This window comes from Coregonus clupeaformis, unplaced genomic scaffold (genome assembly GCF_020615455.1).
Source record: "Coregonus clupeaformis isolate EN_2021a unplaced genomic scaffold, ASM2061545v1 scaf0665, whole genome shotgun sequence".
Lineage (NCBI taxonomy): Eukaryota > Metazoa > Chordata > Actinopteri > Salmoniformes > Salmonidae > Coregonus > Coregonus clupeaformis.
The window spans coordinates 40,073-54,651 of NW_025534120.1; the positions used below are offsets into that span (position 1 = coordinate 40,073).

At 46.6% G+C, this 14,579-nt stretch overlaps 1 long non-coding RNA gene across 1 annotated transcript; it reads left to right on the plus strand.

Annotated features, from left to right (window-relative positions):
• The first annotated feature begins 8,914 nt into the window (after nt 1-8,914).
• Nucleotides 8,915-10,026, plus strand: LOC121560659. Its single transcript, XR_005999053.2, has 3 exons — nt 8,915-8,972; nt 9,173-9,457; nt 9,711-10,026. It is a non-coding gene; the product is annotated as an uncharacterized LOC121560659 (long non-coding RNA).
• The last annotated feature ends 4,553 nt before the right edge of the window (nt 10,027-14,579 follow it).

A 14,579-nucleotide genomic window follows, 5' to 3' on the forward strand; every position in this document is an offset into this window, starting at 1 on the left:
GCTGGGGCTTCCTTGGTTGATTACCCATAATCCCTCCATTTCGTGGCAACAGAGGGCTCTTAAGGAGTGGTCTGCCCAGTGTGTGGGGCGATGTCTAGGTGTTTCCGTGGGGGCGACCTCGGTGGAGAGTCCGAACCAGGTGCCCGCAATGCACATTCCCCCTGAGTATGAGGAAGTAGCACTCGTGTTTAGCAAGACGAGGGCGACGCGGTTGCCTCCTCATAGACAGGGGGATTGTGCGATAGACCTCCAGGCAGGAGCAGCGCTTCCACAGAGCCATGTGTATCCTCTGTCTCAAGAGGAGAAGAGGGCTATGGAGACATACATAGCCGAATCTCTGAGACAAGGATACATACGGCCCTCCACTTCCCCTGCGTCCTCAAGCTTCTTTTTTGTGAAGAAAAAGGATGGAGGATTACGCCCGTGTATTGATTACCGTAGTCTCAATCAGATCACTGTGAAATACAGTTATCCACTCCCTCTGATTGCGACTATGACGGAATCATTACACGGAGCGTGGTTCTTCACAAAACTGGATCTCATGAGCACCTACAACTTGGTGCGCATTAGGGAGGGCGATGAATGGAAGACAGCATTTAGTACCACCTCGGGTCATTACGAGTATCTCGTCATGCCATACGGGTTGATGAACGCTCCTTCAGTCTTCCAATCCTTTGTGGATGAGATCTTCCGGGACATGCAGGGGCAAGGTGTGGTCGTGTACATTGACGACATTTTAGTGTACTCGTCTACCCGAGCCGAGCATGTAGCTCTGGTGCGCCGAGTGTTGAGGAGGCTGTTGGAGCACGACTTGTATGTCAAGGCAGATAAATGTCTGTTTTTCCAGGAGTCTATCTCCTTTTTGGGTTATCAGTTGTCCGCGTCAGGGGTGAAGATGGAGGTTGACCGTGTGTCAGCCGTGCGTAATTGGCAAACCCCAACCACGGTTAAAGAGGTGCAGCAGTTCTTGGGTTTTGCAAATTACTACCGGAGGTTTATCCGGGGTTTTGGACAGGTGGCAGCTCCCATAACGTCTCTTCTGAAGGGGGGTCCGGTGCGTTTGCAGTGGTCAGCTGAGGCGGACAGGGCTTTTGGGAGACTGAAGGACCTGTTTACTTCGGCTCCGGTGCTGGCACATCCGGACTCCGCTTTACCATTTCAGGTAGAGGTGGACGCGTCAGAGGCCGGTATTGGGGCCGTTCTATCGCAACGGTCCGGCACGCCACTTAAACTCCACCCCTGTGCTTTTTACTCCAAAAAGCTCAGCCCAGCGGAGCGAAATTATGACGTAGGGGACAGGGAGCTGTTAGCCGTGGTACAGGCCCTAAAGGTGTGGAGGCATTGGCTTGAGGGGGCTCAACACCCTTTTCTAATTTTGACTGACCACCGTAACCTGGAGTACATCCGGGCAGCTAGGAGATTGAACCCTCGTCAGGCTCGGTGTAACATGTTTCTAGCCCGGTTCGTATTTAAAATCACGTACATCCCTGGGTCCCAGAACGGTAAGGCAGACGCCCTGTCCCGGCGGTATGACACAGAGGAGAGGTCCATTGAGCCCACTCCCATACTGCCGGAGTCGTGTCTAGTGGCACCGGTAGTGTGGGAGGTCGATGCGGAAATCGAGCGGGCGTTGCGTACCGACCCTAGTCCTCCACAGTGTCCTGTGGGTCGGACGTACGTTCCGCTCGAGGTTCGGGATCGACTGATTTATTGGGCTCACACCTCCTCTGGACATCCAGGTATTGGCCGGACAGTGCACTGTCTTAGCGCTAGGTACTGGTGGCCAACGTTAGCCAGGGATGTGAGGGTTTATGTCTCCTCCTGCTCGGTGTGCGCCCAGTGTATGGCGCCTAGACACCTGCCCAGGGGGAAGTTACAACCCCTGCCCGTTCCACAACGACCATGGTCTTACCTCTCGGTGGATTTTGTTACAGACCTTCCCCCCTCTCAGGGAAATACCACTATACTGGTCGTTGTGGATCGGTTCTCTAAGACCTGTCGTCTCCTCCCAATGCCGGGTCTCCCTACTGCCCTACAGACCGCTGAGGCACTATTCACCCACGTCTTCCGGCACTACGGGGTACCCGAGGATATAGTGTCTGATCGAGGTCCCCAGTTCACCTCTAGAGTCTGGAGGGCGTTCATGGAGCGTTTGGGGGTCTAGGTGAGCCTTACCTCGGGGTACCACCCGGAGAGTAATGGGCAGGTAGAACGAGTGAACCAGGATGTGGGTAGGTTTCTGAGGTCGTATTGCCAGGGCCGGCCGGAGGAGTGGGCGAGGTATATCCCCTGGGCAGAGATGGCACAGAACTCTCCCCGCCACTCCTCCACCAACCTAACCCCTTTCCAATGTGTGTTGGGGTACCAGCCGGTTCTGGCACCATGGCATCAGAGCCAGATCGAAGCCCCTGCGGTGGATGAGTGGGTGCGGCGCTCGGAGGAGACGTGGAACGCTGCACACGTCCATCTGCAGCGGGCCATCCGTCGACAAAAGGCGAGCGCCGATCTCCACCGCAGTGAGGGTCCGGTGTACGCACCTGGAGATCGAGTCTGGCTCTCGACCAGAAACCTGCCCCTCCGCCTGCCCTGCCGGAAGCTGGGTCGGCGGTTTGTGGGGCCTTTTAAAGTCCTGAGGAGACTGAACGAGGTGTGTTACAGGTTACAACTGCCTATTGATTATCACGTTAACCCCTTGTTCCATGTGTCTCTTCTCAGGCCGGTGGTAGCTGGTCCACTCCAGGACTGTGAGATTGGAGAGACTCCTCCGCCCCCACTGGACATCGAGGGGGCTCCGGCGTACACAGTTCGGTCCATCTTGGATTCGAGACGTCGGATGGGGGGTCTCCAATATCTCGTGGAGTGGGAGGGGTACGGCCCGGAGGAACAGTGCTGGGTGCCGAGGAGGGACATCTTAGACCCGTCTCTCCTGACTGAGTTCCACCGTGGTCATCCCACGCGCCCTGCTCCGCGTCCTCCTGGTCGTCCCCGAGGCCGGGGTCGGCGCACAGCTGGAGCCGCGCGTCAAGGGGAGGGTACTGTCACGGTTTCGGCCGAGGCTGCTCCTCCTCCTTGTTCGGGCAGGCTTCGGCGGTCATCGTCCCCGGAGTACTAGCTACCACCGTTGTATGTTATCGATGTTTGTTTGGTTTTGTCTTCTTTGTACACCTGTTTCCTTTTAGTGTTAATTATGTATCCTATAAGTTTCTCGTTTGTTAGTGGTGTGTAATTGTTCCGCCTGTCTTTTGGTGCTGTCCTTTTGCCTATTGCTTGTTTAGGACCGTCGCACTGTTTTCGTGCGCTATCAGTATTTTTTTTTTTTACGCACTGCTGCGTAATCGTTCGCCTCCGGGTTTGTTGAGGCCCATTTTGTTATTTTTGTCGTCTAGTAAAGTCTGGTTGGACGAAGCTTCTGTGTCCTGCGCTTGATTCCTACACTACATCCACATCAGCCACCTGACAAAACTAACATAATGGGGAACAGGTTAAATAGGGAGGACAAACTAACATAATGGGGAACAGGTTAAATAGGGAGGACAAACTAACATAATGGGGAACAGGTTAAATAGGGAGGACAAACTAACATAATGGGGAACAGGTTAAATAGGGAGGACAAACTAACATAATGGGGAACAGGTTAAATAGGAAGGACAAACTAACATAATGGGGAACAGGTTAAATAGGGAGGACAAACTAACATAATGGGGAACAGGTTAAATAGGGAGGACAAACTAACATAATGGGGAACAGGTTAAATAGGGAGGACAAACTAACATAATGGGGAACAGGTTAAATAGGGAGGACAAACTAACATAATGGGGAACAGGTTAAATAGGGAGGACAAACTAACATAATGGGGAACAGGTTAAATAGGGAGGACAAACTAACATAATGGGGAACAGGTTAAATAGGGAGGACAAACTAACATAATGGGGAACAGGTTAAATAGGGAGGACAAACTAACATAATGGGGAACAGGTTAAATAGGGAGGACAAACTAGCATAATGGGGAACAGGTTAAATAGGGAGGACAAACTAACATAATGGGGAACAGGTTAAATAGGGAGGACAAACTAACATAATGGGGAACAGGTTAAATAGGGAGGACAAACTAACATAATGGGGAACAGGTTAAATAGGGAGGACAAACTAACATAATGGGGAACAGGTTAAATAGGGAGGACAAACTAACATAATGGGGAACAGGTTAAATAGGAGGACAAACTAACATAATGGGGAACAGGTTAAATAGGGAGGACAAACTAACATAATGGGGAACAGGTTAAATAGGGAGGACAAACTAACATAATGGGGAACAGGTTAAATAGGGAGGACAAACTAACATAATGGGAACAGGTTAAATAGGGAGGACAAACTAACATAATGGGGAACAGGTTAAATAGGGAGGACAAACTAACACAATGGGGAACAGGTTAAATAGGGAGGACAAACTAACATAATGGGGAACAGGTTAAATAGGGAGGACAAACTAACATAATGGGGAACAGGTTAAATAGGGAGGACAAACTAACATAATGGGGAACAGGTTAAATAGGGAGGACAAACTAACATAATGGGGGAACAGGTTAAACAGGGAGGACAAACTAACATAATGGGGAACAGGTTAAATAGGGAGGACAAACTAACATAATGGGGAACAGGTTAAATAGGGAGGACAAACTAACATAATGGGGAACAGGTTAAATAGGGAGGACAAACTAACATAATGGGGAACAGGTTAAATAGGGAGGACAAACTAACATAATGGGGAACAGGTTAAATAGGGAGGACAAACTAACATAATGGGGAACAGGTTAAATAGGGAGGACAAACTAACATAATGGGGAACAGGTTAAATAGGGAGGACAAACTAACATAATGGGGAACAGGTTAAATAGGGAGGACAAACTAACATAATGGGGAACAGGTTAAATAGGGAGGACAAACTAACATAATTGGGAACAGGTTAAATAGGGAGGACAAACTAACATAATGGGGAACAGGTTAAATAGGGAGGACAAACTAACATAATGGGGAACAGGTTAAATAGGGAGGACAAACTAACATAATGGGGAACAGGTTAAATGGGGAAGACAAACTAACATAATGGGGAACAGGTTAAATAGGGAGGACAAACTAACATAATGGGGAACAGGTTAAATAGGGAGGACAAACTAACATAATGGGGAACAGGTTAAATAGGGAGGACAAACTAACATAATGGGGAACAGGTTAAATAGGGAGGACAAACTAACATAATGGGGAACAGGTTAAATAGGGAGGACAAACTAACATAATGGGGAACAGGTTAAATAGGGAGGACAAACTAACATAATGGGGAACAGGTTAAATGGGGAAGACAAACTAACATAATGGGGAACAGGTTAAATAGGGAGGACAAACTAACATAATGGGGAACAGGTTAAATAGGGAGGACAAACTAACATAATGGGGAACAGGTTAAATAGGGAGGACAACAGACAACAATCAAATGAACATAGAAACATATAACATAGAGCGGCAGCAGCTAGAACGACGAACGCCGAGGCAGAATCCGTGACAGTACCCCCCCCCCCGGGCAGAGACGGTGTGTTTGTGCCCCTAGGCGACGTTGTTGCCGGTGATGTCTGGTGGAGGACCTTCCTTACAACAGGCCTACAAGCCCTCAGTCCAGCCTCTCTCAGCCTATTGCGGACAGTCTGAGCACTGATGGAAGGATTGTGTGTTCCTGGTGTAACTCGGGCAGTTGTTGTTGCCATCCTGTACCTGTCCCGCAGGTGTGATGTTCGGCTGTACCGATCCTGTGCAGGTGTTGTTACACGTGGTCTGCCACTGCGAGGACGATCAGCTGTCCGTCCTGTCTCCCTGTAGCGCTGTCTTAGGCGTCTCACAGTACGGACATTGCAATGTATTGCCCTGGCCACATCTGCAGTCCTCATGCCTCCTTGCAGCATGCCTAAGGCACGTTCATGCAGATGAGCAAGGACCCTGGGCATCTTTCTTTTGGTGTTTTTCAGAGTCAGTAGAAAGGCCTCTTTAGTGTCCTAAGTTTAGATAACTGTGACTTTAATTGCCTACCGTCTGTAAGATGTTATTCTCTTAACGACCGTTTCACAGGTGCATGTTCATTAATTGTTTATGGTTCATTGAACAAGCATGGGAAACAGTGTTTAAACCCTTTACAATGAAGATCTGTGAAGTTATTTGGATTTCTATGAATTATCTTTGAAAGACAGGGTCTCTTTTTTTGCAGAGTTTATATTCTTGTTTTACGCCATTGTAATAGATACATTCACATTTAGTTGGTGTATGTTTTGTTTACATGGGCTAAAAAGTTAAACCTAATCATTATTTGACTGTTCTACTATTAACTGACTATGTACTTTCGTCTTCCAGAGATCCTACGTGTTGAAACATACCAGTGATGCTGCAGAAACAACCTGGGACATGGCTTCTGCAAGACAATCTGCTTTAGAGTACATTACAAATGGAAGGCTACGTCTCATTGGAAAGCTCCAGAATCTTCCCCTCATTGTGGAAAACCTGTTCCAGCGCAAGGTTCTTCACGGGGAGGAAGTCAGTAAAATTCAGGCTGAAGTTGACCGTTTTGACCAAACCAGAAAAATACTGGACTGGGTCTCGGCCAAAGGAGAGGCTGCATGCTATGAGTTGCTGACGATTCTATACATCACAAGGAAGAGGACCTTAGACGACGCTGACTTACAGCAATGGATCAGCTGTTTCCCCTTTAAGGAAGACCCAGAGATGACAGACTACCTTGTTGGTAAGTGATCGTATGGTATCCTCTTAGTATACACTATATAGTATACAATTAGCTTACTGTGCGCGCTCCATAGACAGGGTTTGTACTTTAGGCACTATTCCTTTGGTTCCATGGTGCTGGCGAAGCTATCTGAAGCGCACATTGAAAGGGGTTAATGTACCTTTTTAGATTGTTCATCAAAAATAAGTGCGACCAATGCACTCTTCATGAAGTAAAAATGCCTTTATTATGATGGCGTGTTCAATAGAGATTTGTCATTGTCCTCCCTGATGAAGGCTACGTTGAAAAGCATCCGTTTCTATACATATTGTTCTATTGAACATGCCATCATTATACAGGCATTTTAACTTTGTCTTTAGTGCCCCTTGGTTCTTCTTGTTTTTGATGACCATTTAGCCCCAAAAGAGCACCTTCAATCTACAAAGATCTACTAGTGTATCCTTGTAACTTTCTGTCCTGATTTTCTCTAGTCCTTTAGATTGGCTTTGATTTGTTTGCACAGTGCATTTACTCTCTCTTCCCTTAATACCCTTATTTTAGGTTCAAAACCCTGTCACGGATATCAGACACAGCTGAAATGTAAAGCACGGAAGATCACAAATAGTGCATGGAAACAAAGCTGTAGTCTCCTACCAGAGACATGTAGAAATGAGTGGACTTTATCTTACACCCCTCTTGTGTTAGATACAGATGTGCATTCATCTCTCTCCAAAATTAAAGTGAAGAGCAAAAGATGCAAGAAAGATCGCCCTAAAAAGCTGAAGAGCTTCATCCCCATGGCCAAACAGGAAACATCTCCTGCTGACCTGCTTAGAACACATGAGAAAAAAATCCTCCTTTTTGGAAAACCTGGAATTGGAAAAACAACAGTCGCCCATCAAATGTTGAACCTCTGGGCAGAGAAAGATCACAGAGAACTAGATTACATGTTTTATTTTGACGTGAGAGACATTTCACACAGAAAACCCATGAGCCTGGAGGACCTTCTCTTTAACATGTACAGTGAGCCCAAAAAAAGTAAAGAAGAAGTGTTACAGGATATTAAGGAGAACTCTGAAAACGTTGTCATCATATTTGATGGAATCACAGACCTCTCCTCTCTGTCGGTAGTAAAGGAACTTATGGAGAACCTCCTCCCTGATGCAAAGATTGTGACCACATGCAGACCAGATCAATCTGAAGACTTCCTGACAGACTGGCCCGCAGACTGGTTCAGAGTGGAGGTGAAAGGGTTCAGTGATGAATCCATCAGGGCTTACTTAACAGAGATGCTGAGTGCTGATCCTGACTCCTTGAGCAGTGTGTTAAACAACCTAGAGTTGTTCAGTCTGTGCCATGTCCCAATGTATGCACTGATGGTGGTTACCTGCATTTATTTCCCTACCTCAAAGGCTTCTAAACAGACATGCACTATAACTGAAATGTACAGCAACATCCTCCGTCAGTGCATCAAACAACACAGTGGCAAACGACTTAAGGATACCGACAATTATCTCAAAGAAAACAGAGAGAAAATATTGTCTTTGGCAGAAATTGCTTTTGATGCAACAAATGAAAAAAACATGAACTTGACAACACTGAGTTGTGAAGGAAGCGGTGTCCATTTTGCGTTCTTGGGAGCACTTATGGTTAAGGTTGCACCCACAGCGTCAGACACTTACTGTGCATTTCTCCACTACACAATGCAGGAGTTCTTTGGTGCCCTTTGGCTCTTACAGAATCCAGATCAAATCAGAGCGGTTCTAGAGAAGTGCCAGACTGAAGAATGGAAACACACAAAACACTTGATTCCTTTCCTGTGTGGGCTTCTGAATGAGAGGAATATTAGATTGGTAAACGGTCTAGTTCCAGATCAACAGATCAAGAAGACGTCAGATTGGTTCTTCAAGGAAGTGGTGAACACATTTCTTCCATCTCAAATAAACCGAAATCATGCAGAATATCTTCTGTTTTTGTGTCAGTGCTTGTATGAACATCAGTCTACTGAGGCCTGTCTCCTTCTCCTGGACAAACTGGACTATCATCTAGACCTGAGTGGAGAACATCTTGATCCTCATCAGTGCTTAGCAGTCTCTTATGTGACCAGTCAGTCTGCAGAGAGAAAGGTTGGCTTGGACCTGAACGACTGCAAAGTGTCAGACCAAGGAGTAAGGCTGATACTGGGCTCTCTGAAGAATGTCAGACATCTTGGGTAATATTTGTATTATCTAATTCACACGTTTATTGACAATTAACCAGTCAAAGAAAGATAAATTGTGATGAAGCAACTGATCTTTATAAAAATATATATTATATTCTCTTCCATTCAGATACTTAGTTATAAACACTTCTGTGTCATGCTACTTTGAAATAATCTGTATAATTTAATTTATAATCTACTCTCTTTTAAAGGCCCTCCTCTGGTGATTCATCTGACCCCTCAATGCTGTGTCAACTCTGGACAAATTTGCTGAGCAGTGTGGCAGAGATGGACTTCACCAGCTTACTTGGTCTCTGTGGAAATGAGTTGCACCTTCCAGTCCAGGGTGAAAGACGAGTGTTTGAGAGAGCAGAAGAAGTGATGAAGCAGAGTCTAGAGAGGGTTCATCTCTGTCTACACTGGGGTCAGAGAACTCTTCTCAGTGAAGCTCTCAGCAAAACCATTTTAGACTGTTTATCACATATCAACAAACTCAGGTGAGTGTTTCCACAGCCAATATATATTTACTCAATGTCTTTGTGACTATTCATTTATTTAAGTCAGTTGAGAACATATTGTTCTTATTTCCAATGACAACCTATCAAAAGGCTAAGACAGACAAACAAGACATTGCAACAACACAACAAGATAGACATGATGACAACAGTATTCAGTCTGTAAAAGAGGCAGCAGTCACATTCTCCCTGCTTCGATCTGAACATAGACATTCTTATGTTTTATGGGTCACAGGTTTACCCCACTAGAACATCAGAGAGGATCCCCTGAAAGACTGGAGACAGAAGAGAAAGCAGTCCTACTAGATTTGTGTCTACAAGCAGCACTAGATCACAGAGAAACTTTCCAGAGAGCTGTGAACACACTGCTGTCACTGTTCTCTGTGTATCAAACTGAGAGATATGACATCCTGTTGGATCTGTACTCACATGTGAAGTACAATAGGAATCAAACAGCCAGGAGTGTCCTTCCATCATTGAAACCACTTTACCAGTCAGCTCCTGCAGTCTGGTCCATAGACCTCTCAAAGAGAAAGGCCTCCCTCCTCCTAGAAGTGCTGAAACTCCAACCAGAGAAGAAACCAGTAGAGCTGAAGGACTGGTCAGATGAAGAGAGTGAAGTGAGGAGTTTCCTTCAGTGTCTGCCCTACATCTCACAGCTGAGGTGAGGGAGTTTATCCAACAAGAGTCCATATGTCATTGAACTGGTGGAGATAGTATTTCTGTTTTTACATCGTCTTTATCTTTTTAATACATGAACATATGAAGATGCTGTAGAAACTCTAATTCAGTAGGAATTGAAATTGAACAAAATTCCAATTCATAGTTGTATTGTTATAGAAAGATGGAGTCATAAAGTGCTATTGGTTTTCAGTTCCCCAACCCTGTTACTCATATCAGTCCTCATCACTCACCTGTATATCATCTGTGTTTTAAACTGTTTGTTCAGATTTCCTCTACTGAAGGATAATATAGAGAGGACAAGGAGGGAGAAGATATTCCTACTGAATCTGTGTCTTCAAGCAGCTCTCCATGAGAGAGGAACCATACAAACAACTGTAGAGAAACTGTTGTCAATGTCTGAAGTATATCACAGTCAGAAATGTGATTTCCTGCTGGATCTGTACGCACATGTGAAGAACTATGAGACTCAAACAGGCAGGAGTGTCCTTCCAGCATTACAGCCAGTTTACCAGTCAGCTCCTGCAGTCTGGTTCATAGACCTCTCAAAGAGAAAGGCCTCCCTCCTCATAGAAGTGCTGAAACTCCAACCAGAGAAGAAACCAGTAGAGCTGAAGGGCTGGTCAGATGAAGAGAGTGAAGTGAGGAGTTTCCTTCAGAGTCTGCCCTACATCTCACAGCTGAGGTGAGTTGGATCAGTACAGTTCAGAGATTGTAGTTGTCACGCCCTGGCTCGGGGGACTCTCATATGTTGAGCCAGGGTGTTAGTTTCTATGTTTTTGTTGTGGGTTCTAGGTTATTGTATTTCTTTGTTTGAGTGACTCCCAATCAGAGGTAACGAGTGTCAGCTGTTGGCTCGTTGTCTCTGATTGGGAGCCATATTTAACTATCTGTCTTTCACGTTGTGTTTGTGGTTTCTTGTTCATTTCGGTTGGTGTGAAACCGTAGACGTCACGTTTTCGTTTGTGTTTTTGATCGTGTGATCATTGATAGTAATAAAATATGTTCACCTTCAACGCTGCGCATTGGTCTCCCTCCTTAAGCGATCGTGACAGAAGAAACCACCAAGATGGGACCAAGCAGCGTGTGCAGGAGCCATCGCCGGGGAGATCCTTCACAGATCTCCTTCGCCTCCTGGACTGGGTCAAGCCGAGGGAGGTAGACAAGGGCTTGACATTATGGCAGAAGGGCGAGAAGCTGGCGAGGGATATGGAGACGTGGTCCACGGGTAGGGGAGACGCCCCGGAAATTTTTAGGGGGGGGCTCACGACGGCGGACCAGCAGGAGGCCGCGATGGAGCGGTCCAGTGGGTTGCCGGAGAAGGCCGCCGGGTTACGGGGGCCACTGGTAGAAGAAGGGATGGAAGGTGTGGAGGCACGGCGAGAGGTACTGGCGTGTGTTGCCAGTCCGGTCCGGCCCGTTCCAGATCCCGGTGTAGAGCCAGTGGTGTGTGTCCCCAGTACGGTCCGGTCTATTCCTGCTCCCCGCACCGAACCTGCGGTGCGCGTCGCCAGCCCAGTCCGGCCCATTCCTGCTCCCCGCATCAAGCCTGTGGTGCGTCTCGTCAGCTCCGGCTCTGCCCGTTCCTGCTCTCCGCACCAGGTCTGTGGTGCGCGTCGCCAGCCCAGTCCGGCCCAGTCCTGCTCCCCGCATCAAGTCGGTGGTGCGTCTCGTCAGCCCGGCTCTGCCCGTTCCTGCTCTCCGCACCAGGTCTGTGGTGCGCGTCGCCAGCCCAGTCCGGCCCATTCCTGCTCCCCGCATCAAGTCTGTGGTGCGTCTCGTCAGCCCGGCTCTGCCCGTTCCTGCTCTCCGCACCAGGTCTGTGGTGCGCGTCGCCAGCCCAGTCCGGCCCACTCCTGCTCCCAGCACCAAGTCTGTGGGGCGTTTCGTCAGCCCTGTCAGGCCCGTGCCTGTTCCCCACACCAAGCCAGTGGTGTGCGTCGTCGGTTCGGCACGGCACGTGCCTGTTCCACTAGAGCCGGATCCGCCGCCTAGGCGGAGTGCCCACCCGGTCCCTCCCCTGTTGTGTTTCGTTGGCGCGGTCGGAGTCCGCGCCTTTAGGGGGGGGTACTGTCACGCCCTGGCTCGGGGGACTCTCATATGTTGAGCCAGGGTGTTAGTTTCTATGTTTTTGTTGTGGGTTCTAGGTTATTGTATTTCTTTGTTTGAGTGACTCCCAATCAGAGGTAACGAGTGTCAGCTGTTGGCTCGTTGTCTCTGATTGGGAGCCATATTTAACTATCTGTCTTTCACGTTGTGTTTGTGGTTTCTTGTTCATTTCGGTTGGTGTGAAACCGTAGACGTCACGTTTTCGTTTGTGTTTTTGATCGTGTGATCATTGATAGTAATAAAATATGTTCACCTTCAACGCTGCGCATTGGTCTCCCTCCTTAAGCGATCGTGACAGTAGTTGTCTGTCCATGTATTTCCCTTTAGAGAGGAAGTTTGTAGCTTTCTGCAGTAACTTAATAAACTAAACATACACATACTGTTTGGAAAATATGCGTTCTTTGTAGTCAGGATTTTGAGAAACAATTTAAGTGGATGATGAGTTTAGAAATATAGTCATTGTATTTTACCCACCATAATGTGACCATCAGAAATTCAAATATCTCTCACATATTCATCTATTTGTTGTTTAACTGTTCTTGCAGTTTTCCTCCACCACAGGATCAGAGAAGATCCCCTAAAGAGAGGATAAAGAGAGAGAAGACATTCCTACTGAATCTGTGTCTTCAAGCAGCTCTGCATGAGAGAGGAAACATTCAAACAACTGTAGAGAAACTGTTGTCACTGTCTAAAGTATATCACTATCATAAATGGGATTTCCTGCTGGATCTGTACTCACATGTGAAGGACTATGAGACTCAAACAGGCAGGAGTGTCCTTCCAGCATTACAGCCAGTTTACCAGTCAGCTCCTGCAGTCTGGTCCATCGACCTCTCAGAGAGAAAGGCCTCCCTCCTCCTAGAAGTGCTGAAACTCCAACCAGAGAAGAAACCAGTAGAGCTGAAGGGCTGGTCAGATGAAGAGAGTGAAGTGAGGAGTTTCCTTCAGTGTCTGCCCTACATCTCACAGCTGAGGTGAGTTGGATCCGTACAGTTCAGAGATTGTAGTTGTTTGTCCCTGCATTTCCCTTTAGAGAGGAAGTTTGTAGCTTTCTGCATTAACTTAATATACTAAACATACACATACTGTTTAAAAAGATGCAATCTTACTTCGTGGTCAGGATTTTAAGGAACAGTTGAATGAATGATGAGTTTAGAAAGATAGTCATTGTATTTTAACTGCCATTATGTGACCATCACAAATGCATATCATATCTCTCACATATTCATCTATTTGTTGTTTAACTGTTCTTGCAGTTTTCCTCCACCACAGGATCAGAGAAGATCCCCTGAAGAGAGGACAAAGAGAGAGAAGATATTCCTACTGAATCTGTGTCTTCAAGCAGCTCTCCATGAGAGAGGAACCATACAAACAACTGTAGAGAAACTGTTGTCAATGTCTGAAGTATATCACTATCAGAAATGGGATTTCCTGCTGGATCTGTACTCACATGTGAAGGACTATGAGACTCAAACAGGCAGGAGTGTCCTTCCAGCATTACAGCCAGTTTACCAGCCAGCCAGTCCTGCAGTCTGGTCCATAGACCTCTCAAAGAGAAAGGCCTCCCTCCTCCTAGAAGTGCTGAAACTCCAACCAGAGAGGAAACCAGTAAAGCTGAAGGGCTGGTCAGATGAAGAGAGTGAAGTGAGGAGTTTCCTTCAGTGTCTGCCCTACATCTCACAGCTGAGGTGAGTCTGAACATGTGTGGTGGTTAGTGATTATGTGATGCTAGTGATTATTGTCTTGTAGAAACATTGTAATATACAACTTCAAGTGCTGGTGAATCTGGTAACATTTATCCCCTGATTTCCTGACATAACAAATGTTGCATTACTAAATGTCACACACACATCATGTGAATGTCTCTAAAATTAAATACTTTTACATATAATCAAAGCACATTATGTAAATATATAACTACTTCATATATCTTTAGCTATAACTGGTTTCATGTGTTCATCCATGTTTGAATCAGCTGTTACTGTCCTTGTTGCAGTTTCTATCCATGGAGGTCTGATCCCTCAAAGCAGATCAAGTTCCTGGTGGATCTCCTGTCTCAAGCAGCAGAGTGGGAGGAGCAGACAGGAGAGAAGACACTGAAGCTGGTATCATCAATGTGGACTTACAGCACTTTCCCCTTCAGTGATGATGATGATTATTATGAGAATAAGGAATACCAATGTGATTTCCTGCTGGATCTGTACTCACATGTGAAGGACTATGAGACTCAAACAGGCAGGAGTGTCCTTCCAGCATTACAGACAGTTTACCAGTCACCTCCTGCAGTCTGGTCCATAGACCTCTCAGAGAGAAA